Raw genomic sequence first — 16,927 nt, forward strand, 5'->3', positions numbered from 1 at the left:
TCTTTGTGTTTCTGAAGAGAAGTCTAAACTAGCTTCTCATCATCATCTTTGTAGTTCACTGTATTTCTAAAATTTTCCCACATATTGTTTAAATGATACAAAAATAGACTCTGTGGCATTCAAGGGTATTTCATATGCATACCAAAATTGTCAATTTTCTATGGTGACTTTCATCACTGCAGAATCTTTCTTTTGTGAGTTCCTTGTGGAAGGCTGCATCAGCCTTAGTTTCTTCTTTCTGAGGTGGAATCTGGAAGTCAATAACAATATCCTTTGAAGCCAGAAGTCGTTGCCAGTGCTGGTGAGTTGTTGGATCAGGAGGAAAACTAGTTACCAATCCATAAATTATTGCAAGTTTCATCAGAAGTCAGGTGCACTCGACACCTGAGGCCACCCACCCCAAGGACCCCAACAACACATCAGAAAAGGAAAAACCAGGCAGCTTCTACTGCCTAGCCTTCCCCACCCCATCACCACAGCCAGCAAAGAGAGACCCCAAGATGCCGAAACATACACCAGACCACCGCAAACAAACTGGCTCCACCCACCACCCAAAACTGCTTGGTTATATCAGAAAGCTATCGTGGATCAGTCAGTATGCATTCTCCTGTGCTTTAAATTGAGTTGACTCCCAATAGTCCACCTTACCTACCCTTTGCAGGATAGCACCAATACACTTGCAATGGGCCAGGTATCGTAATCTGCCCGCTGGAGTTCCTGCCCCTAATGGGGACCAACTCCCCACTCCAAACCAGCTCCCTGGATTCCGATGGGCTGATCACAGAAGATGGTTCTGCCCTCAAGATAGCAATGGAAAGATCACTACCTTTTAGGTCCAAACCATATCAAGGTGGCAACTCAGCCACCACAACTCCCACAATTAGCTTTGAATGCAAGCCCCTTCCAAAACAGGATCCCTTCTCTGACTCACCTAGGCAGTAAAATTTTTGAAAGAGGAAATGTCCTCACCATTTAAACCAAAATCTATGTAGGATGATTCATCAAGACTAGGGCACAAAGGTCAGGGTCCCTTAGCCCCTCACCTCGTCAAGGCATCCTACTCGAGGGGCTCAGAACGATAGCCGAATAAGCATTGGAGTAAATGTTATGGTAAGTCATGGCTCCATTGTTGAGTATAGTGATATTATGACCATCCATAATACCCTCCAACATCCTATCCTTGGCATCTGTCGTGTCCCCACCCCAAATGAGGTTGTGAGCATTAAAATCATCAAGGAGGAGGAAAGGAGTAGGAAGCTGATTGATCAGTAAATGAATATCATTATAAGTGAAATCCAAATCAGGAGGAAGACAGATGGAGCAAACTGTAATTTGCTTGTCTAAAATGAAAGTTACTGCTACAGCTTGGAGATGAGTATCAATTGATGGCAAGGAGTGTTGCAATGACTCATGCGCAATAGCTGCTGCACCTACCTTAGCTCTGTCTCCGATTGGTGGTGGAAAATTATATATGTTGTAATTTAACCCAAGATTATATTGTGCGCCTCCAAGCTTAGTTTTCTGGAGACACACAATGCCTGGGCTATGGTCGTGGAGCAGTACCTTCAGCTCTTCACTTCGAGCCCTAAGACCTCTACAGTTCCATTTTAGTATTGACGTGAAAACTATTTTTTGGGCCTGATGGAAGGCCCTTTGGATGGAGCCTTCTCATTTACTCTCTTTTGTTTACAAGTATTTTCAAGAGATGATTTGGAAAGGACTGGTCTTGACAGGTTTGGTTTATTATCTGTTGACATTTTGTTTCCCTTTCTTGTCAGTTTGTTTAAATTCAGGCTGAAGGTTCTTGCATCGAGCTTAGTACTTCCAATCTATTACTAAGTGATGCATGTTTAATTGGATTTGAGGGAGGAGAGGATGAGGGGGACATCTCATCTTTTGGTGCTTTTGCTCCTCAGTTTCCATTAAATCAAGCAAAGACTCTTCCTGAGACAATTCCAAGGTGGTTGGGTTAAGTGCCATCTTATCCTCCTGGGAGGCTTGTGCTCTAGCCTCAACAGGCAGAGCACCTGACCAAGATGGCTGGGCCGAGGGTGCTGACACTGCACCCCTAGTGGTAGATAGGGATAGTGGCTTAAGAACTTGAGCATAGCTCCTAGGCTGTTTTCATAATTGTCTCTTTGCAGAACCGATACTTATATGCTCTGCACTGGCTTTATTTAGTGCAGACAGTTAAAATGTGTAAATTTCACAATTTTTGTCATCAGATTTGTTCCAGTTGACAACACGTTTTGCTTTTCTATTACATTCATCATCATGATGGACACCAGAGCAGTCTATACAAATTTTAGCACTTTTGCAGTTTTTTGATGGGTGGCCAAACTTAAAGCAATGATAGCTTTACATTGGTCTTTGTTGGAAAGGACATACAGTAATTCGAGTTGCACGAATTCACAGACACATGAATTTTTCATTGGAACCTAACTAATGGTCATACACGAGTTTTTCACAGACACGCGAACATTTGCGAACACTGAGAAACCCAGCAAAAGTGTTTGTTTAATTTTTTTATGTAATTTATAAGTTTTCAAGCTTTTATGTGTAAATTAAATAACATTAAATATTATTAAAAGTAATTATTTCTCTCTCTCTCTCTCTCTCTTTTAGTGAGATGAATTTTTATGGTGTATGTTTATTTGTATGATAAACTTTTTACCTAATAATAAGTACTAATTTTCAAATAATAAGATTAGTAAAATTAAATAATAATAATAATAATAATAATAATAATAATAATAGTAATAATAAAACTGTAATTACAAAATTCCTATTATTTGAACAAACAAATTCTTCCCTCGTCTTTTGTAAGAAGGAGGTGAAGGCAAAAGCTGTCAGATATGTCATTTAACATGACAAGGAGGGGAGTGTTCCTAATCAGTAACTCTCTCTCTGTGTGTGTGTGTGTGTGTCCGTAATAATTCAAAAAATTTCACTCTCTTAACTAAGGACAACTTTTATCTCTCTCTCTCTCTCTCTCTCTCGTTCGAAGTTAGCCAACCTATGTATTACAGCACTGTTTCTCTGTGTCTTTAACTGTACAATAGATAATTTTGAATTGATCTAATTTTACCTGTACCATTTACAAACTGTAAATGCGCCATTCTAAAACATAGAGCATTTCAGAACAAAGAGAAAGTGACAGAATAAAGGGATTTTGACAAAGGAAAAATCTATTTCTGAGGGAGGCCCCGTGTCACCCGGTGAAATTCCATACTAACACGAATTTCTAGGTATAAATATTGCTAAATATACCAGAGAAAAAAGCTTTCAGGAATGCTGGAGTTACTACCCCCAGATCGAGCATCTTCTAATGAAGACGTCAGTATAACCAAGGGTGAGTGAAGGATCACAACCACAGAGCCGCGCTCAATAGACATCCCCATGTCAAGATCCCGGGAAGAGCGAGGGGCGTACCAGCGCCCACGCTCACCCGCCATGTGGCGACTCCAGCGCCATCTGAACTCATTCCAGACTAGCACCACCCCCAGACTTGGCATGAGCAAGTAGGGGCAAACCTGCTCCTGGGAGGGTCACCGGGTGACATGGGGCCTCCCTCAGAAATAGATTTTTCCTTTGTCAAAGTCCCTTTTCTGAGTTCAGCCCGTGTCAGCGGTGAAATAGTGACAGAGAATCATGCCAAGACTGTAAAGCTACAACAGAAAACAAAAGGTGATCAGAACAAAAACACATGCTATGAAAAAATAGATTTAATTATGATATCCCATCAAGGAAGATTAGATTTAATAACAGGTAAGTACGGGTGGAACAACACACACCCAACAATATAAAGACACAATGAAAATGTAAACTTAATCTAAGAACAAAGTAGAATGACAAAAATACAATATAATTAGGGGTGGAATAAAAGACACCTACAACCTAATGGTATAAACATGTAAATATAAACTTAAATCTAAGAACAATGAGATATATACAAAATCAGGAATTGAGGTACATGAAGCAAAATAAAAACCGCTCCAGTACTTCTATCTTAATCTAAATCCACAGGATATCAAAACCAATCACAAGACAAACAATAACCAGGCAATACTAGCATCGATTATGAGGAGCAAGGCAGTGAGGCATGATTGATCCAGAAAGGCAGGCAGAGAAATAAATGAAGCAGGTGGGCAGGGGGGGAAGGAAAGGGATTAAGGATAATTAAGGTGGGAGATGACACTCCCCACAGCCACTGTAGAAAATTTCAGAGCTTGAGTGATTTTAAATAGTGGCGTTTAAACACTAAGGTGATTTCCATCCCGTATACTTGGTAAGTTCAGGAAAATCCATATTATGAAAATAATTAGTAGAGGTAGCTACTGCACGGATGTCATGAACCTTTGGGACTGAATCTGGGTTGGCTTGTTTAATAAAATACAGAATTTGCTGTCTTATAGCGTTCAACGAAAGAGTTCCACCTTCTTCCTGATAAAAGAGGACCCGACTTATACTGTGGAGTTCTTTGTAGATAAGACTTTAAGGTATATACTGGACATAAGGATTGGTCCTGAGGAAGAGGCACCACCTTCCAGGGGACCACCTGTCCTGAGGGTCTTCATTCTCAGCTAGGAAGCTATGATCAGGGGAAAGGAGGACTTCTCCAGCCGGAAGGAAATCAACATGATCATCACCTCTAGCGAGAGCCGACAGCTCTGAAATTCTGGCACCTGAAGCCAAGCTAATCAGAAACAAGGTTTTCCTTAACAGATCCAGATAAGAGCATTGTAAGTTATCAATGTCAGTGGCTAATTTCAAAACATCGTTGAGGAACCAGGTAATAGAATGTGGGCGTGTTACCGGCCTCAAACGGCGCATGCTCTAGGGATGGAGGAGAAGTATGAATCTGTAAGGTCGATTTTGAAACCATACAAAAATACCTTCTTTAAGGCTGATTTAGCTGTAGTAATTGTGGCGGGGCAAGGCCTTTTTCAAACAATGACCTAAAGAAAGTAACCGCTAGGTTAGTAGTCATAGTTTGAGCTTCAGATGCCTTAAAAAGGATGCCAGTTTTTTTACTGCTGAATCATACTGTCTGAGAGTAGAATCTCCCTTATCAGATTCTAGAAACAGAGTGTTGTGGGGTCAATGTTTGCTCCCTTTTTGCAGCAAACTTTATAAAGTCCATAAAACCAGGGCATTCTGAATTCTTAAGGAAGCTGACACAGTCTTTGTTTGTACTACTTGGGTCAGTCTGGGTTTTGGTATCTGATGACACTGCAACTTGAGTTCCTGGAGCAGAGGGGAACCAGTTGCTCTTCGGCCAATAAAGGGGAGCTACCAGAGCTAGTTGGCCGTTGAATGACCTGAGTTTGTGTAGTACTTTCAACAACATGTTTATTGGAAACAAGTAGATCCTCTCCCAATAGTTCCAATCTATGGACATCGCATCAGTGGTGAAGGCCTTGGGGTCCAGGTTGGGAGCCACATAACAGGGAAGCTTGTGATTGTTCTCCATAGTGAACAGATCCACTTGGAGTCCCAGAACCCGGCGGCGAATCCAATTGAACGATTCCCCGTCCAGAGACCACTCAGTCTCCAACGGAGTAGTCCTGGACAGGGAGTCCACCACCACGTTCCGCACCCCCGCTAAGTGGGTGGCTGACAAATGCCAGCCGTGCTTGTTCGCCAGGGAGAAGATAGCTACCATCACCTGGTTTACGCAACCTGATTTGGAGCCGCCCCTGTTGATGCAATGAACCTCCACGGCGCTGTCCAACACCAGCCTGATGTGAATCTGGCCGGCGGGGTGGAGTTTCTTGAGAGTTAGAAACACTGCCATAGCTTCCAAGGTGTTTATATGAAACTGTTGGAACATTGTAGACCATGTCCCTTGAACTTTTTGTTTTGGTGAGTACCCTCCCCAGCCACTTAATGAAGCGTCTGTGTGGATTACCAATGCCGGAGGGGGAAATTGGAGTGGAACCGACTTCGACAGGCCACTGGCTGTGGACCATGGTCGGAGCCTTGTTTTCAAGATTCGCGGGATTGAAGAGACCCTGTCTCTGAGCCTGACATTGGCTCATCTCCGCCACACTCTGTTTATATCTTTTAGTTTCGCTTTCAAGAGCAGGTCCGTCACTGAGGCAAATTGAAGGAGCCGAGAATTCTCCCTTGAGACCGGCGGGATGCTGCTTTGTCCTTCAAAATTTCCTGGTAGCGGCGGCAATCTCCTTCCGCTTGGACGGCGGGAGGGACAGCCTGTACGAGACAGGTCCCACTGGAGACCTAGCCACTGAAACCGGGACTCCGAGTCAGGTGGGACTTCTCCCTGTTCAACTGAAAGCCTAACGACTCCAGGAACTTGATCACTATGGCTGTAGCCTTTGGCACTCCTGAACTGTTGGAGCCAGATTATCCAATCGTCCAGGTAAGCCGCCAGGAGATCCCCGGGACCGCAGTTGCTGAACGACTGTTTCCGCCAGTTTAGTAAAAATTCTGGGGCTACATTGAGTCCGAAAGGCATGACTCTGAAGGAGTAGGCTTGTTTCGAGCAGAAATCCAGGAAGGGGAGAGAAGTTCGCGCAACCGGACGTGATAGTAAGCATCTGAAAGATCGATAGAGGTGGTGACGGCTCCACGCGGTAGTAGAGTCCGTACTTGAGCCACCGTAAGCATGCGAAACTTGTCGCATTTTATGTAGCGATTTAGACGTGACAGATCTAGAATCACTCTTTGCTGATCGGAATCTTTCTTTGGAACAGTGAACAACCTGCCTTGAAATTTGAGGTGTCTTACTTCCTTTATTGCTCTCTTGTTGAGAAGCTCCGTCACAAAATCCTGTAGGGTTTTGGAGGGGTTGGTAAAATCTGGTCAAGGGAGGGGATTGATCCAGCTCCAACCCAGGCCTTTGGACACAATACTGTGTGCCCAAGGACTGAAGGACCACTGGTCTCTGAACCAGTAGGTGGCGACCACCTACCTGACTGGTCTCAGTGGGAGGAAGAGGGTTTGTTTCCTCTACCACGGCCTGATTTTCCCCGGGAGGCAGATCCAGCTCTGCCTCTGTATGGGGCTCGACCTCTGCCCCCCCTTGCGCTTCTATTAAGGCCGTGAAAGACCCCACGGCCCTCATAGGTGGAATTGTGCGCGGAGAGGAGGCGTGCGATGGTGCAGCAAGGGGTTGGGCTGGTTGAACCAGCACGTATTGATGGGGTTGAGCCTTGGAGGTGGAGGGTTGGCCCACCGCCGAGACTGGGACAGCCTGAACCATTGTCTGGGGTTGAGGCCTCCTGTGCCTCCTGAAACGTTTCCCCGACTTACCCTGGGAGCTGCCAGCTTCGGGGGTTTTCCGCTTGAAGGCGGAGATACCCCACCGAGAGCGTAGGCTTTGATTGGCCCTGGTAGCCTTGCTCAGGACTTGGGAGACTTTGTTCTCTGGGAATAGATTAACCCCCCAGATGGAACTCTTCATGAGCTTGTTAGGCTCATGACGAATGGTGGCATCCGTGAAAATGAATTTGCGGCACTCCAACTTTGCCACCATGAAGTCATACAGGTCTGACTGAAACCCTGCCAACAGGGATTTAGCCAGAACCTGAAACAGCTGCTCGTCTGCACAGGAGACGGCGACTGCTTCTGATAGGCACAAGGAGTTTAAGGACCGGCTTAGTCTACTCCGTGCCTCAAACTCCGCCTTCAGGAGAGCTTCCGGGAGTTTAGGAAGCTGCTCGCTGAACTGAGAGGACGCACAGAAAGCGTCCAATTTACCCACTGTAAAAGTGGATGGGGCGTCCTTCCAGAACTCGTCACCTCCCGGGAATACCAGGGATGTGGAGTCCGTCTCCCTGAGCTGAGGCAAGGGTTTGCCTTCGAAGCAAGCCTGAGCTGTCGCCAAAGCAACTTTGTTCAGGCAGGGAGTGGGCAACTTATCACCCAGGGAAAACATGGTGTAGTTGCCCTTGAACGGAGTCAGTTTCGTATTCTCTGCCTGCCACTCTGTAAGAGTGTGCAACAGAGCAGATTGGGCCTGGTCCCTAGGGAAGATCACCGTCTCCTTAGGGACCTTGTCTGATCGTACCCAGGCTTCCTCCGTCAGCCTAACGAAGCCTGGGTAGGGGCCAAGAGGTCGGGGGGAAGAACTCCAACTCCTCCAGACGTCTCGTGCCCAGACCCTCGATGGTTAGAGTATCTTCGTGACGAATGGCACGAAGAGCAAAACGCCACGGGTTCCCTACATCAAAAGGAGGGAGGGAGGCAGTATCAGGGATCTGGTAACTAGGTCCGGCACCCCGAGCGCCATATCGGCAATAAGATTCTCCTGACTCTGTAACCTCTCCGCCAGCTTAGAAAGCTTAGAGTCAACCTCCGAAGAGAGAACTTTGCAAGTAACATCCCGGCAACGCCTCAGGGTCAAAGGGAGGCTGGCGAGGAGGGCTGGGTCTGGCCGCTCTCTTACTCGGCTCCTTTGCCGGAGGTTCCTGGTTTGCTCCCGGAGGCCAAAGGCATGGCAACCTTTGACTCGACGGGGAAAGGGGATGCCTTGCGGGAAGACGAGGACTTGAAGCCCTTCGCCTTCCACGAGCGTCTTCAACTTGGGGACAGTAGATGGAGCGCTGTCCTCAAGATAGAAGACTTAGAAAAGCCCTGAAAAGAAGAGGTAGAGGATGAAGGGGAATCAAAGAGGGCGCCCGCCCCACTGCCTCACTTACCTCACCACCTACCTGGTCCTGCTCAGTATTCATAGGCTCCAGGTCCAAGTCCAGAGCGGCGACGTCCTCAGAAACCTCCGTGTAAAGAGGATCCACTAGGAGTGGCTGGGTCACGACCCGGATCTGCTCGATGATGGGTGCGCCATGTCAGCTGGTACGGCCGCAGCGATCCGGCTCCGGGTAGAGCAGATCTCTCAGTTTCTCGTCGAGAACGTAGGGTTTCCCCGACGGGACGTTCCTCCCAAACCCAGCCACCCAGGCACGGAGAGACTCAAGGGCCTCCTTCTTGGAGGACTCGTCGGCCTGAAAGGGGAGCAGGGAATCAAGGGGAGGCTAATAAATACCGTAAATAATATAAGCGCTAAAACACAAAATATAGCAACACAGCAAGCTGTAACTAACATGAAGATGGAAAGTAAGCAGCTTACTGACTCGTCCTGGATGCACCCGCAAAGAGCGAAGCAAACCTCACAGCCCTCCGGATGCCAGACGATCAAGTCACCAAGCCGGACCGCACAGCCAGCATGGGTCCGACACACCACGTGCCTGTAGGGTTGGTGGAGGGTAGCGGTACACCCGGGCTCCTCACAACGAACAGTCTGTAAGTGTGAACAGTAAATGAGCTTACCCTTCTAAGAAACTTAAACTAAGCAGGCATAGGTATTTCAAACTGTACCACGGAGTACTCCGGCGGAATGAAAAAATCCCGTCAGAGACGGGCCTACTAGACTAGAAAAGTAACTTAAAATTAAGGTAAGCAAGAAACCCCCTCGACTGCGGAATACTCCGGCGGAATGAGGAGCCGAATCAACGGGACCTCCACCACAAGGGGTGCCGGGATAGGACGGCGGAACCCAAGGGTAAGATCACGGACTCTATAACCATAACAGAAATAAATAAATATATATCCGACGGCTGGGTGAGCTGCCGGGAATAATATAAAAAACATATCCGGCGGATGGCGGGGTGAGCCAGCGACTGGAAAAATATAAATGCATACATATATAGAAGATGGTAACATAATCGGTTAAATAAAAAGATATACAAGTCCACATTCCCGGAGTCCGGTACCACCCTCTCCGGGGATCTCAAGCCTCTACCGCTAGAGAACAAAAGAAGGGTGAGGCTACAAAACGATTACAGTCCGTTAGTCTGAAGGCCCGATAGTCCGAAGGCCCGATAGTCCGAAGGTCCGATAGTCGTAGGTTGGTATTTTTATGGGTGTTTACTGGTTACAATTTTGCCGTATTAGCTATGGAGGGTGGGGCTGATTACAGTCTGTCGGACTATCGGGCCTTCTGACTTTCGGACTATCGGACCTTCGGACTATCGGGCCTGCTGAGGACTATCGGACCTTCGGACTATCGGGCCTTCGGACTATAGGGCGGTCACCCTACAAAACACCACAAATCCACCAGGGCAGGTGTAAGCGCCGATCAACCCAACCAGAGTATCTTGAACGCCGGAGCGAACGCGGGACAAGGCTGAGAAGAGAAACCCTGAGAAGGATCGAAAACCTGCTTGATCCTAGGAAAGCGGGTTAACGAAGCACGGGTTCAGCAAAATGCCATCTGGAACCAACCCTGGGAGGGAGCGAATCCCTCCACCAGGAAAGATCCCGCAACTCGGAGTGGACGTCGGACACCGACGTCACCCGCTTGAGAAGATGACAAAGAGCTGGACCAGAGTAAATCAGGGTGGGGGGGACAGGGAAGGGAGTAGGCCAGAGCAGAGGAAAGCAGGAGACTGGGGAAGAAGCTCACCCGCTCAACTGCAAGCCAACCACGCAAGGTAATAATACCAGCTGGAGAGATGATGGCCTACTCCGAAGGAAAGGGAGGGGAAAAGCGACTAAGACCTCCAAACTCTCACCCCACCCATAGACGTAGCCTATGACATAAAACACGGGGGAGAAGGAAAGGGGGGAACGAGGGAACAACAGGGAGAGAAATTCCCGAGTCGAAGACCAGCCAGAGCCGAACGTAAGGGGATGCTAAAAGCATGGAGGAGACACACCCGCAGAAAAAACCTCAACCCCTCCGTAAAGAAGGGGGAAGACAGTGGGGTCTCACTCCGCAACCCAAACAACGGTCAGAGGAAGGCACGACAACAGAAACTCCCTCCACCTGCTGACCCTCTCCTCTCGCCTAACCTAACTCAGGTGAAAGGGAGAGCAGGAGTCAAAGGCGCAATAAAAAGCCTAACATACACTAGGCTACTATGAATAAGATAACCAGAATAAATCACCATCATATGTGCAAAAATAATAAAATAAAATAATTTGGTGCTTGTGCTAGGTGCATAGCCTAACCGAGGGAGGCGACAGGGTGAGCCTGACGTCCCCACGGAACTAGAAAATTGTAAACAGTTAACAACATAATGTCGAGCACTAGCAAAATAATAATATAACAATTATAAAGCTAAAACTGTCCAGAGGAAACATCCTGGGAGTTACCTAAGCGGGAAGATGACGGAACCCGATGCGGGAACCCTAAGATATGGATCAAAAACATTATTGTTAGAGAAAAAACAACCCAGCTTAGGAAAAGCCACCAGGATGAATCTAGGGGAATAAAGATAAGTAATGAACCGACAAGGAAAAATCCAAACAGAACAAGCTGGACGGGTAAACCTCGCGGACAACATGGCTGGCTGGGGGACGCTGTAGCGTCATAACAAAGCCACATATAATTAATAATTACGGGCTGAGACAGCCAAACTTATCATAAAAACCCCACAATAAGATGGTACTTATCTTGGAAACGGTAAAGCTGCTCGACGACATGCTTGAAGATGAAAATAAGGATCAAAGCACAAGCCACACAGAAAAACAAATCGCAAGATCAAGTGCTAGAAATGGAATGAGTTCAGATGGCGCTGGAGTCACCGCTTGGCGGGTGGGTGAGCGTGGGCGCTGGTACGGCCCCTCGCTCTTCCCGGGGATCTTGACATGGGGATGTCTATCGGCGTGGCTCTGTGGTTGTGATCCTTCACTCACCCCTTGGTTATACCGGCGTCTTCATTAGAAGATGCTCGATCTGGGGTAAGTAACTCCAGCATTCCTGAAAGCTTTTTCTCTGGTATATTTAGCAATATTTATACCTAGAAATTCGTGTTAGTATGGAATTTCACCGGCTGACACAGGGCTGAACTCAGAAAAGAAGTTTTTAAAAACGAGGTTGAGTAGACTTCTAAAAATAGATCGGCGGAATGGGGGGGAGAGAGTCACACCATTTATTTCTTTTTAAGGGTAATGTATTAAGATAACTTTTAAATGAAAATACAGTAACTTGAATTTCATTTAATATTCTAATACTGAATTTCCATCTTTTGATATCTAATGTAGGAATAACTTTCTCTCTCTCTCTCTTTCCCCGTAATAATTCATAAATAATATAACTTGATATTTCAAGTAAGGACAATATCTCTCTCTCTCTCTCTCTCTCTCTCTCGTGTGTTATTCTCTCAGTCTCCGTAATAATTGATAAATAATTTCACTCTCTTAAGTAAAGACAACCCTTATCTCTCTCTCTCTCTCATAGTTAGCGCTCACACATTTTTACAACTTATTAATTCTCTGTACGTCTTTACCTGTACAGTAGATAGTTCAAATTGATCTAATTTGACCTGTATCGCCTACGAAGTGTAAATGCGCTTTGATGAATGAACATGATTTTGAAACAAAAAATATTCATTTATACTGGAACACACACACATAATTATTTACTTTTACGCAGGCTTCACATGCAGTATTAAAAAAATGCTTAATGATTTAAAACAGAAAGCCACATATAATATTTCATCAATTTGTACTTTTTAAAAGCTTCATAAATAATAAAATTATGTAAATGATATAAATTTAGAAAAGCTTATATAAAATTGCACAAATTTGTATCTTTTTAAAACTTCATTTTAAATTTAAACATTGCAATTCTTGTCCAAAATTTCGCAAAGGTTTTTTTGCCTTGCAGGTGATGTCTGCGGCTCTTATGATGTTAAAATTCACAAAATCCACTAGCATGTGCTCCACTGTCAGACAGGACCACAATGGACACACACAGGTAGGTTACTTTTCTCCAATAAAAATCTATGATTCAAGAATGTGTGGCCCAGAAATATCTTTCATAGCCTCTGATTATGTTGTTAGATGAAGGCCAAGGCTGGATATTTGCCCTAATCTTTTTATATCTTCTATTATTTAGGTGTGAAGGAGAGGCCCACCTCTCTTGCCATACTTTTCTTACGTACATTACTGACGTATGGTGGGTTTCATGTCAGCATGAGGCACTCTCCTGCAGCTGACCGCATTTTCCAGCAATGCCAATGTGAGCCAGTACCCAACAAAACTGAGTTACCATAGACTTAGAGGCCAGGCAAAATACCAGTTTTATAATTAGTTAAAAGATGACTACAGACATGGCTGTCATTAGTAGATTTAGAAGCATCAGTGAATATTTTAATAGATTTTTTGATGTGTCTGATTATGATCTACAAATCTGGGCTTTTATTTCCTCATCAGAAAGATCCTTCAAGTCCTGTGGTCATCCATAGTGGAAATCACAATATATAAATGGTTCTGTTTTTTCTTCAGTTAATGATTTATCCTCAACCTCTTCTAAAATTCTGATTTGCAAGAGTTCAGGTAAACTAGGCCCATTAAATTTATCTATAATACACTGAGTTAGAATTCATTTTAATTTTACGTGCCGAGGAACATATTTGGGAACCGTAATTAAGCTCTGACGTTTGTAAAGAGTCATAATAGAGCTCAAGGAAAGACTTTCTGTCTGCGCCCCAGTTAGAGCTGGAAACCACTTTCAAAATATTAGAAGCAGGAAATCTGAAGCTGTTGTCATCTTCTCACTCTGGTAAAGCATTCATAGAATTTTGTAGACGTTGGCATGCACCAGAGGAGTCTTATTTAGTTACAGAAATGGCTAAGGTCATCTACATACAATTAGCACTTGAGTGGCTCTTGAATGACTTCTGCTATGCTGTTGTTAGCAATGGCAAAATATGCAACGTTCAATAGACTTCCTTGAGGAACGCACTCCTCTTGAATGTATGAACTAGAAAACAGGTTTTGACAGAGGAAAAGCCTATTTTTAGTAGCTGCTGTGAGTTCTTAAAGAAGTTACACTCTAGTGGTCCACCCCAGTGCTCCATAAGACTGGACCAACCTGTTGCAAAGAATTCTCTTATAGTTGGTCTTGGCCAGGATAGTGCTTGTTGGCACAGTGATAGAATACTATAAAGGACTCAGGCAGGAGGGCTCTTTTTTTTTGTAGGGGATTTTTCTGTTAGTACACGATCAGTGCAGTATGATGGGAATGGGTTTGGAGGTCATTAAATGAAACTGACGTTCAAACTATTATTACCTTAATAATATTACAGTGGTCTGAAGACCTTCAAACAGAACCTTATCCTAATTTTATTTATACTGTATTTGCCACAGTTTATTGATTACTGTATCATCTTTCAATACTTATCAAAAAAATCTTCCTATACCTAACTTAGCCTAACTTAGTACTACCAGTAGTCAAAATATTTTGTATAGTCTAAATTGAGGGGATCTCCACCCCCGTTCTCAGCCTTTATGCAAAATTCATCTGTCTTCCTTTCCTTGTGCTTAACACTCAGCCAGACATACCCAGTCTTAACTGCGGGATCAGTATCACCACAATATTATATACTATTGTCAGAGGAAAATATTCATCGGCAGCACCCCTGAAGAAGTCTCCACAACCTCAAGCCCCAGATTCACTACACACACAGTGTGTTGCACTGGGTCTTCAACTTCAATCTCCTACCACTGTAGTCCCTAGAGATGGCACTCGTCAGCATCCTCATCTTCATCATACGATGCCAACATAAATGAACCTATTGAAGGTGGAGGGGAGCAGATCTTATCTTGACACTCGCGCTCAAGCAAACCAAGTAAAGAGGAAAGAAAAACAAACATTAATCAAATCATACTCTAACAAACACTCAAAAATTAAATAAAAGACAAAAAAGACAATGGTTTCAAAAACACAAAAGCCTCTTTTCACATACCCAATTTTCCATACGACCACCACACTGTCCTACAGCGATTACCTAGGCTGTACTGTGTGTCATACTTGCATGGATGTGACAAGTCGACGCCATCTTCGTTACACGCCAGGTCTGTGCATGAGAAATGTTCACCCGAGTCCCATGCCTTTTCCTTAAGGAAAGTGAGTTGGTTTGAGGACTCACAGCAGCTACCAAAAACAAGTTTTTCCTATGTCAAAACCTGTTTTTTGATGGCATAGCCGCTGTTTGTCATCAAAAGGGCTTACTAATGAAATTGACAGGTGACAAAATGGTTTAGCTCCTAATAAATACATGGCAACATCCCATATTAATTTTTGGTCCGAGGTATAGTCACAGGTTGTTAACCATTTTCTCTATTCCGGATACCCGTGGGGTTTGGCAATAAAGACCAGGGAACAGTACTTGAAACCAATATGTACTGTATTATTCTTGTTGTTCAAAGGTGGCTTACCTAATTATGTAGGGTCTGGCTGCAGGATTTTTGTGCCTTCACCAGTTCAGGAATACTGTCTAGATTTACTCACCTTTTGGATGTCATGCGGCTTTGGAAAGGAGTAAGGGTCACCTTTTAATGAGGGCCACTAAAATGATTCTCAGCCCATGTAGAGAGAGTGGGTTGTTCATGCTAAGGTGTAGGAAATAGGACTACTGTATCTGGGATTTTGCCGTTACATCTAGGTAAACCTTAAGTGCTTGAACCGGGCATAATATTTTTTATGAAATACTGAGTTCCTTTGTCAGAAAAGGTGATTTGCCCTTGAAAAAGGTCCTCATTCTTGGTCAGGAATGATAGGCCAGGAGACAGCAGCAAATGATAACTGGGTGTATGAGTGGTGAAATGTTGTCCTGATGCCAAAGCAGTCAAGAAGACTGCCTTTTGGAGCACATGAATTGAGCAGATGACTGGAGTCAAAGAACCTCATTCAGGGACCAGGTAATGGGAAACCTTGCAGGAGCTAACCACTGCAGTATAAAAGACTGGAGAAAGGAATCAACAATTTCTTTATTAGAATCAACTCCAAACCAAAAGGCAAGGGTTCTGCCAATGCTGCCTTGTATGCCATCATTGTTGAAATAGCAAGACACTTGATCTCAAAAGATAATAAAATGTAAAACTGTTTTAACAGATTTCAACTGGGCTCTCAGTGTGGGGGTAATCTAACTGCATTTCCCATACGGACTTTTATGTTGGATAGATGAAGTTCGTAGTTTGCTCTAGGTAGCAATGTTGGGCAAATGATCTTCACAGTAGACTAGATTTAGAATTCTCTGTGACGGTCATGGCTCGGAAAGGAGGATGTTGAGACGACTTCCCATCCTCCTGTCTGGGGTAGAGCAACAGACAGCAATATAATCTATTTTTTCCTGTTGTGGGAGAAATAATGAACCAGTTACTGTTTGGTTAATTCAGGGCTACTAGGCAAGCGCTTCTGTTGAAACCTAGTAGATTGCTCAAAGCTTTCGAAATCTGGGACAATGAAGGAAAAAGGTATATCAACCTCCATTTGTTCCAGTCTTGCAGCAATGCATCTCTTGCTATTGCCTGAGTGTCTAGGTTTAGAGACACATACACTGGATGGTTCTCGCATGTGCCAAACCGGTCCACTTCCGGATTGTGGAAGCATGTTAGCATTTACTGACTTTGAGAGGAGCTCAGCATGAGCCTAACCTCTTTACAGAAGACATTGCAATCATATTATCTAGGACCGACACACCGTTTTAGAGGTTTCCATTTTCTGAGATGGACAGACAGCCTATAGCCCCAGGAAGCTGGTATGACATTCCCTCTGAACAGGGCGCCATCTTCCCCCTAACTGACAGTCCTCCCGAACCTGTCCAGGAGGCATCCGTATGTATTAATACTCATACGAACAGTGGAGTTAGGTCAGCTTGTCTGCCAGAGACCCCATCCAGGGCCACAGACAGAGTGCCTTCCCAATCTCAGATGAAGGCGATCACAAAGCCTTTTTTAAATCTTACAGTCACAATCTCAGGATTAGATCTGTCATGGACCCAAAATGTAACAGGCCCAGACTTCATTTCAATTGTCGTTTGGAAAAGCTGGGCTGTGCAAAGAATCTATTAAGTCCTTCCTTATTCTGGTTTGAGTGCTTTGGGAAGAGACTACAGCTGGCCGCAAAGAGTAGCCCAACAGAGTGCCAGCCTCAGAAAAAGTCTGCTGGATA

General features: G+C 44.7%; 1 long non-coding RNA gene across 1 annotated transcript in view; it reads left to right on the plus strand.

Moving 5' to 3' along the window:
• The window catches only part of LOC136838222 (uncharacterized), a 237,656-nt gene that overhangs the window by 126,510 nt on the left and 94,219 nt on the right, over positions 1–16,927 (plus strand). The window contains exon 2 of the long non-coding RNA XR_010852910.1: positions 12,638–12,727. This is a non-coding gene — a long non-coding RNA (uncharacterized lncRNA). The remainder of the gene's footprint in view (positions 1–12,637; positions 12,728–16,927) is intronic.

The sequence above is a fragment of the Macrobrachium rosenbergii genome, unplaced genomic scaffold, assembly GCF_040412425.1.
Source record: "Macrobrachium rosenbergii isolate ZJJX-2024 unplaced genomic scaffold, ASM4041242v1 282, whole genome shotgun sequence".
NCBI lineage: Eukaryota > Metazoa > Arthropoda > Malacostraca > Decapoda > Palaemonidae > Macrobrachium > Macrobrachium rosenbergii.